General features: G+C 48.2%; 1 protein-coding gene across 2 annotated transcripts in view; it reads left to right on the top strand.

Moving 5' to 3' along the window:
- Nucleotides 1-925: 925 nt before the first annotated feature.
- Nucleotides 926-8,089, top strand: part of PER1 (period circadian regulator 1) — a 33,039-nt gene continuing 25,875 nt past the window's right edge. Inside the window, exon 1 of one of the 2 annotated variants that reach the window (XM_044278875.1) lies at nucleotides 926-1,321. The gene's annotated coding sequence lies outside the window, so the exon portion shown is untranslated. The remainder of the gene's footprint in view (nucleotides 1,322-8,089) is intronic. The other variant, XM_044278880.1, reaches the window with a different exon arrangement.

Below are 8,089 nucleotides of genomic sequence, written 5' to 3'. Positions count from 1 at the left end.
TTATATCAGGTACAGTTGGGGTGCACTGCGGTGCTATATCAGGTACAGTTGGGGTGCACTGCGGTGCTATATCAGGTACAGTTGGGGTGCACTGCGGTGTTATATCAGGTACAGTTGGGGTGCACTGCGGTGTTATATCAGGTACAGTTGGGGTGCACTGCGGTGTTATATCAGGTACAGTTGGGGTGCACTGCGGTGTTATATCAGGTACAGTTGGGGTGCGCTGCGGTGTTATATCAGGTACAGTTGGGGTGCACTGCGGTGTTATATCAGGTACAGTTGGGGTGCGCTGCGGTGTTATATCAGGTACAGTTGGGGTGCACTGCGGTGTTATATCAGGTACAGTTGGGGTGCACTGCGGTGTTATATCAGGTACAGTTGGGGTGCACTGCGGTGTTATATCAGGTACAGTTGGGGTGCACTGCGGTGTTATATCAGGTACAGTTGGGGTGCACTGCGGTGTTATATCAGGTACAGTTGGGGTGCACTGCGGTGTTATATCAGGTACAGTTGGGGTGCACTGCGGTGTTATATCAGGTACAGTTGGGGTGCACTGCGGTGTTATATCAGGTACAGTTGGGGTGCACTGCGGTGTTATATCAGGTACAGTTGGGGTGCACTGCGGTGTTATATCAGGTACAGTTGGGGTGCACTGCGGTGTTATATCAGGTACAGTTGGGGTGCACTGCGGTGTTATATCAGGTACAGTTGGGGTGCACTGCGGTGCTGCGGGCGCTGTTATTGTGTCGCTGTATCACACACCTTGTCTCGTGTCTTCTCAGCTCCTCGTGTTCCAGCCCCTCGCCCCTCCAATCACAGCACAGGGGGCGGGGACAGAGATCTAGGGCAGCCAATCGGCGGTAGTGGGTGTGACTCGGCGCTGCGGTCTCACGTGTAGCTGGGAATGGTAGGAGCAGCTGCGCAACAGACTGAGAGCACAGAGCGGGAGCCGAACCGGGTGACAGCAGCAAGTGACCCGAAATACAGCGGGAGCCGAACCGGGTGACAGCAGCAGGTGACCCGAAATACAGCGGGAGCCGAACCGGGTGACAGCAGCAGGTGACCCGAAATACAGCGAGAGCCGAACCGGGTGACAGCAGCAAGTGACCCGAAATACAGCGGGAGCCGAACCGGGTGACAGCAGCAAGTGACCCGAAATACAGCGGGAGCCGAACCGGGTGACAGCAGCAAGTGACCCGAAATACAGAGAAACAACCTATCTAGGTGGAAACGTGTGGCAGGAGGGTGATCCAAGAGAAAGTGAACCAAAAGTGACCCCCTCATGTGGAGAACGGACCCCCTACAGCACTGAGACCCCGAGGTAAAAAACTACCCTCAAAGCCGCTGGTGACCCAATAGATCAGCGCTGTCCTGTAGTAATAATGCAGTGTGTGCACGTTGACCTGTAGGGGGCGACACCTGGTGTAATCCACGCCGAGGAGCCTCCGCATTTCGGTAAGGGCTCTTTCACACCTGCGTTCTTGTCTTCCGGCATAGAGTTCTGTCGTCGGGGCTCTATGCCGGAAGAATCCTGATCAGGATTATCCTAATGCATTCTGAATGGAGAGAAATCCGTTCAGGATGCATCAGGATGTCTTCAGTTCCGGAACGCAAAGTTTTTTGGCCGGAGAACATACCGCAGCATGCTGCGCTTTTTGCTCCGGCCAAAAGAACTGAAGACTTGCCGCAAGGCCGGATCCGGAATTAATGCCCATTGAAAGGCATTAATCCGGATCCGGCCTTAAGCTAAACGTAGTTTCGGCGCATTTAGCTTTTTCTGAGTGGTTACCATGGCTGCCGGGACGCTAAAGTCCTGGCAGCCATGGTAAAGTGTAGCGGGGAGCAGCATACTTACCGTCCGTGCGGCTCCCGGGGGGCTTCAGAGTGACGTCAGGGCGCCCCACGCGCATGGATGACGTGATCGCATGGCACGTCATCCATGCGCATGGGGCGCTCTGACGTCACTCTGGAGCGCCCCGGGAGCCGCGCAGACTGTAAGTATACTGCTCCCCCGCTCCCCGCTCCTACGGCAACCAGGAGTTTAATAGCGTCCTGGCTGCCATAGTAACACTGAACACATTTTGAAGACGGATCCGTCTTCAAATGCTTTCAGTTCACTTGCGTTTTTCCGGATCCGGCGTGTAATTCCGGCAAATGGAGTACACGCCGGATCCGGACAACGCAAGTGTGAAAGAGGCCTTAGAGACCTCCCTGTCCTGCCCCATCTTCTCCTACAGCTCCAGGGCTCAGCACAGTCCTGTCCGTGTCTGTAATGCGGACAATAATAGGACAGGTTCTATTTTTTTGCGGAAACGGAATGCACACAGTCATTTCTGTATTTTCTTTTTGTGTGTGGCGCCATTGAATAAAATGCTTCGTCCTACGGTCTGCAAAAGAAACTGAACAGACATGGAAAGAAAACACGTTCGTGTGCACGAGTCCTCAATCTAATGTCCCAATATGGAAACCATCAACAAGTAGAGTCCTGTAATACCGCTCCTATGTACAAGAATATAACTACTATAATACTGCTCCTATGTACAAGAATATAACTACTATAATACTGCCTCCTATGTACAAGAATATAACTACTATAATACTGCTCCTGTGTACAAGAATATAACTACTATAATGCTGCTCCTATGTACAAGAATATAACTACTATAATACTGCTCCTATGTACAAGAATATAACTACTATAATACTGCTCCTATGTACAAGAATATAACTACTATAATACTGCCTCCTATGTACAAGAATATAACTACTATAATACTGCTCCTATGTACAAGAATATACTACTATATACTGCTCCTATGTACAAGAATATAACTACTATAATACTGCTCCTATGTACAAGAATATAACTACTATAATACTGTTCCTATGTACAAGAATATAACTACTATAATACTGCTCCTATATACAGGAATATAACTACTATAATACTGCTCCTATGTACAAGAATATAACTACTATAATACTGCTCTTATGTACAAGAATATAACTACTATAATACTGCCTCCTATGTACAAGAATATAACTACTATAATACTGCTCCTATGTACAGGAATATAACTACTATAATACTGCTCCTATGTACAAGAATATAACTACTATAATACTGCTCCTATGTACAAGAATATAACTACTATAATACTGCTCCTATGTACAAGAATATAACTACTATAATACTGCCTCCTATGTACAAGAATATAACTACTATAATACTGCCTCCTATGTACAAGAATATAACTACTATAATACTGCCTCCTATGTACAAGAATATAACTACTATAATACTGCCTCCTATGTACAAGAATATAACTACTATAATACTGCTCCTATGTACAAGAATATAACTACTATAATACTGCTCCTATGTACAAGAATATAACTACTATAATACTGCTCCTATGTACAAGAATATAACTACTATAATACTGCCTCCTATGTACAAGAATATAACTACTATAATACTGCTCCTATGTACAAGAACATAACTACTATAATACTGCTCCTATGTACAAGAATATAACTACTATAATACTGCTCCTATGTACAAGAATATAACTACTATAATACTGCCTCCTATGTACAAGAATATAACTACTATAATACTGCCCCTATGTACAAGAATATAACTACTAGGGGGGCGGAGCTTGACCTTGAAGCTGAATGGCAGCAGCTTCCTGAGCTCCTCACTTCTGCTGGTGATTAAACCCCTTTATATGCTATAAAAGCGCTCACTAATGGGGAAAACAGGCAAAGACCGACCCAGGGAACATCTGGAGCTGACACCCGCTCGTTCGAAGCAACCTGATATGGAGCAGTACCTCACAAAGCAGGCGAAACTGCGTCCCGCCGAAAGCTCCAAAATGGCGCCGCGAGCGCCGCAGCCATCAGACGCTGAAGACCCGTCTGAAGCGGGAAGCGCATCGGAGGCATCGGTTTGCAGACTGCCGCGGAGGCGTTCGAATTTATCTAAGGAGGTTCTTAAGGAGCTACTGGACGCGGCTCTGGCTCCCCTGAAGAGGGATTTAGAGGACATTAAAGAGGACCTCCGGGGCCTAGGCCACAGAGTGTTGGCGCTGGAGACCTCACAAGAAGCGATCCTCCTGCATGAAGGAAAGACCTGCCAGGCTCTACAGGCGCACCGAGATATGATTAACGAGGCCTTACTTCGGATAGAAGACCAGGAAAACCGGAGCAGACGCCGGAACCTGAGAATCAGAGGCCTGCCGGAATCCATTGCGCACGAGGCCCTTCGCAAGGTGGCGTCTGAACTTTTCGCCCAGCTACTAGGCCCGGACCGGGCCGCCACAGTGGTGGTGGAGCGCATCCACCGCGCTCTACGGCCTAAGCCGAAACCATCGGACCCACCGCGCGATGTGATCTGCGGTCTGCTAAGTTTTGTGGATACCGCGGACATACTCCGATCCGGCAGGGAAGCTGAAGACCTGAGGTATGCGGATTCTGCCATATTGTTCTTCCAAGACCTAGCGCCCACCACGCTGGCTAAGCGGCGCATACTCAAGCCACTACTAGAGGCCTTGAAAGCATCTGCCACACAGTTCCGGTGGCTATACCCATTTGGCCTAGCCATTTTGAAGAATGGCAGGCAGCTCACGGTCCGCACACCGGCGGATCTGAAGACCATCTGGGGTCCGCTGGGCCTGACGCCTATTGATGTCCCGTCTTGGATGCCCGCTGACCAGGGGGATCCCATACCTGCCCCTCCAAGCGTTGAGACCTGGTCGGAAGTCTCCCCAGGGAAAGCGGAGAGAAGCAAGAAAAGCCGCCACGTTACCTGATCTGCAAGTCTTAGCCTCTTGCTATCCGCATGAGGTTTTTCATCTCTCCTCGTACAGCAGAGGCTGCTGTGCAGCTTGATATTGGGCTGTATGCCCTTGTCTCCAGCTCCTTTGTCCGTTTTTTGACTGGAGAAGTTTTGCTCTGAGTTATGGACGCTATCCTGCCCTGCGGTGCAAAGTGGCCGAGCTCGCTGGCTGAAGATCACAGCTAACTGTGTGGCCTTTCGTCCACTTGTATCCGTACAGCCATGCCCTGGCTCGGACGGGTGTTTGAGGCTATGTTTTGTTCTACCCCAGTTAGTTCAGTTATGGGGTTTCTCCGGCTCCTCACCACATGAGGTTCATCCCCCTCCTGACAGCCTCTCAGCGGCTTTCAGTTGTCCCATGGAAGCCCCCCTCTGATGTTAGATCCCGGCTTATTGTCGCACTGAAAAAGGGCCTAGCCAACATCAGATGTCTCATGGGACTCCCAAAATGCGAGCTTGATTGCTCGGTTCATTTGCTTGTCTATTTGTCTTTAATTTGCTTTATCATCTGTTTGTTGTCTCCCCCAGTCTGTTCGTCTGTCTCCTTTCCTCTTGTCCTCCTTCCATGCTCTTCCACGTGTTATTGTGTAATTGCATTATGTGATTCTCAGGTGGCATATGCTTTTTCTCCATTCTATATTAGGTTGTCATGACTACCTTTGTCGTATCCTCACTGAATGCCCGGGGTCTGAACGAGCCATGTAAGAGATCTCAGGTACTGTCGCTTTTGCAAAAAGATAAAACTTCTATAGCTTACTTGCAGGAAACACATTTTAAAACTGGGAAGGTCCCAAAATTATCTACTGCAAAATTCTCTCAGTGGTTTCACAGCACCCATTCGTCGGCTAGCAGGGGGGTCAGCATTGCAGTGCACAAAAATCTTCCGTTTCAGGTTACTGCGAATTCCACGGATCCTGAGGGGCGTTTTTTATTCCTCAAGGGCCTGATTGCTGGCTCCTCTGTTACCCTGGCGAATGTTTATGCCCCTAATAGGGGTCAGGTCCCATGGCTCGTTCAGACCCTCAAGCAGTTGAGTGCCTTTAAAGAGGGAATGCTTATTTTAGGGGGGGATTTTAATGTGGCCCTTGAACCGTCTCTAGACTCATCCGCAGGCAGGTCATCCATTACGCACAGACTCTTGAGGCGTCTCAAGATTTCTTTGAGGAGGCTGGGAGTAATGGATGTGTGGCGCACATTGAATCCCTCTGGAAGGGATTATTCCTTCTATTCTCCTGCCAAAACATCGTACCATAGGATTGACTACCTTTTTCTTTCATCAGCTAATGCCTCGCTGGTTTCTGGTGCTAAAATTGGGAACATTGTATTGTCTGATCATGCTCCAATCTCCCTGACCTTATATCTGACCGACCTCCCAAAGAAAGACTGGACATGGCGACTGAATGACACACTTATTCAGGACCCTGACAGTGTTTCCAAATTGTCAGCTTTACTGGCAGAGTTTTTTAAGATAAATGCATCCGGCCCATCTGCTCCAGCTATCCCCATTATTTGGGAGACGCACAAGGCTGTGATTAGGGGGGAACTGATTGCACTTGGCTCTCATATCAGGAAGAGGCGTTCCCAGGCCCAAAACCTGTTAGTGTCCCGTATTTCGGCCCTTGAACTCTCACACAAGCAGTCTCAGGCCTCCCGAGTAGCTGCGGAATTGTGTGACGCTAGAAATGATTTAAAGAATCTTTTAAATGTCACCTCTGCCAAATTACTGTTCAGAGCGAAGTTTAAAGCCTACGCCCATGGCGACAAAGGAAATAAGCTAATGACAGCGCTCAGTAAGAAGCAGCAGACAGACTCCTTTATTCCTGCCATTAATGACGCAGCAGGTATCAAATGTAAAACCACTCCTGAAATAGCGAAAGCTTTTTGCGCCTTTTATTCCGGTTTATATAACTTACCCCCCCCGAACCAGGCTACTCCTGATATGATTGCCAAGGCATCAGACGCTTTCCTTAACTCCATTAATCTCCCATCACTGAACCCCTCTCAGGTTTCCCAACTCACCTCCCCGATTACAGATGAAGAGATATTGAAAGTCTTATCTTCTATCCCATCTGGTAAAAGTCCCGGCCCCGATGGCCTAAACATTGCATACTATAAAACCTTTAAGGACACACTCCTTCCCTACTTTAACTCCTTATGCAACTATCTACTACAGGGTGGTTCTTTACCCTCACAATCCCTGATGGCACATGTAACCATTCTCCCTAAAGAGAATAAAGATCCCCTTGAATGCGGCAGCTACAGGCCCATCTCACTATTGAATGTGGATGTCAAATGGTGGGCGAAAATATTGGCTCAGCGTCTTCAACAGATACTCCCAGATATAATCTATGGTGAGCAGGTTGGCTTTGTTCCTGGCAGACGGGGCACGGAGAACACCATCCGTCTATTGCATCTGATGTCTTGGGCGAGGGCTAAGGCGGTGCCGGTAGCGTTATTGAGCACTGATGCGGAAAAAGCTTTTGACAGGGTGAGCTGGCCCTTCATGTCTAAAACAATGGCTAAATTTGGAATACCGGAGCAATTTATTTCTGCTGTGTTCTCACTATATTTGGCCCCCTCTGCCAGGGTCAAAGTCAACGGGACCCTTTCCCCATCATTTGGCATCACAAATGGCACACGCCAGGGATGCCCACTCTCTCCAGCACTATTTGTAATGGTGATGGAGACGCTTTTGAGCAAAATTCGCCAATCGTCTGGGATTGAGGGAATTACCATAGGATCTCAGAGACACCTGACTGCTGCCTTTGCGGACGATCTACTGGTGATGACCTCAAACCCTAAGACGTCTTTCCCCAAATTACTTGCTATTTTTGAAGAGTTTGGGTTTGTTTCCAATTTTAAGATTAATTACTCCAAATCCATGGCCCTTAATATTTCCTGCCCTTCTAATGTGGTGCAACACCTGAAAAACTCCACCCCCTTCAAGTGGGCCCCGAAAGAAATCCCATTTCTTGGCATTCGTGTCACAGCGGATCCCAAGGAGCTGTTCCCGTCCAACTACCTGCATTTACTGAAGTCTGTCAGGACGCAATTACAATCCTTAAACATGCCATTTATCTCCTGGATAGGAAGGAAAAACTACCTAAAAACTTATATAATTCCTAGGTTCTTGTACCTTATACAGACATTACCCATATGGATTCCGCAGTCCTACTTCATAGAGGTTCGCCGGATGTTGTCCCTCTTTCTTTGGAGAGGTCGGTCCCCTAGAATAGCCTACACCATCCT

This window comes from Bufo gargarizans, chromosome 2, assembly GCF_014858855.1.
Source record: "Bufo gargarizans isolate SCDJY-AF-19 chromosome 2, ASM1485885v1, whole genome shotgun sequence".
In the NCBI taxonomy this organism is placed as follows: Eukaryota; Metazoa; Chordata; class Amphibia; order Anura; family Bufonidae; genus Bufo; species Bufo gargarizans.
Note: the sequence above shows the minus strand (reverse complement) of the source record. Positions and strands in the feature narration are given on the sequence as shown.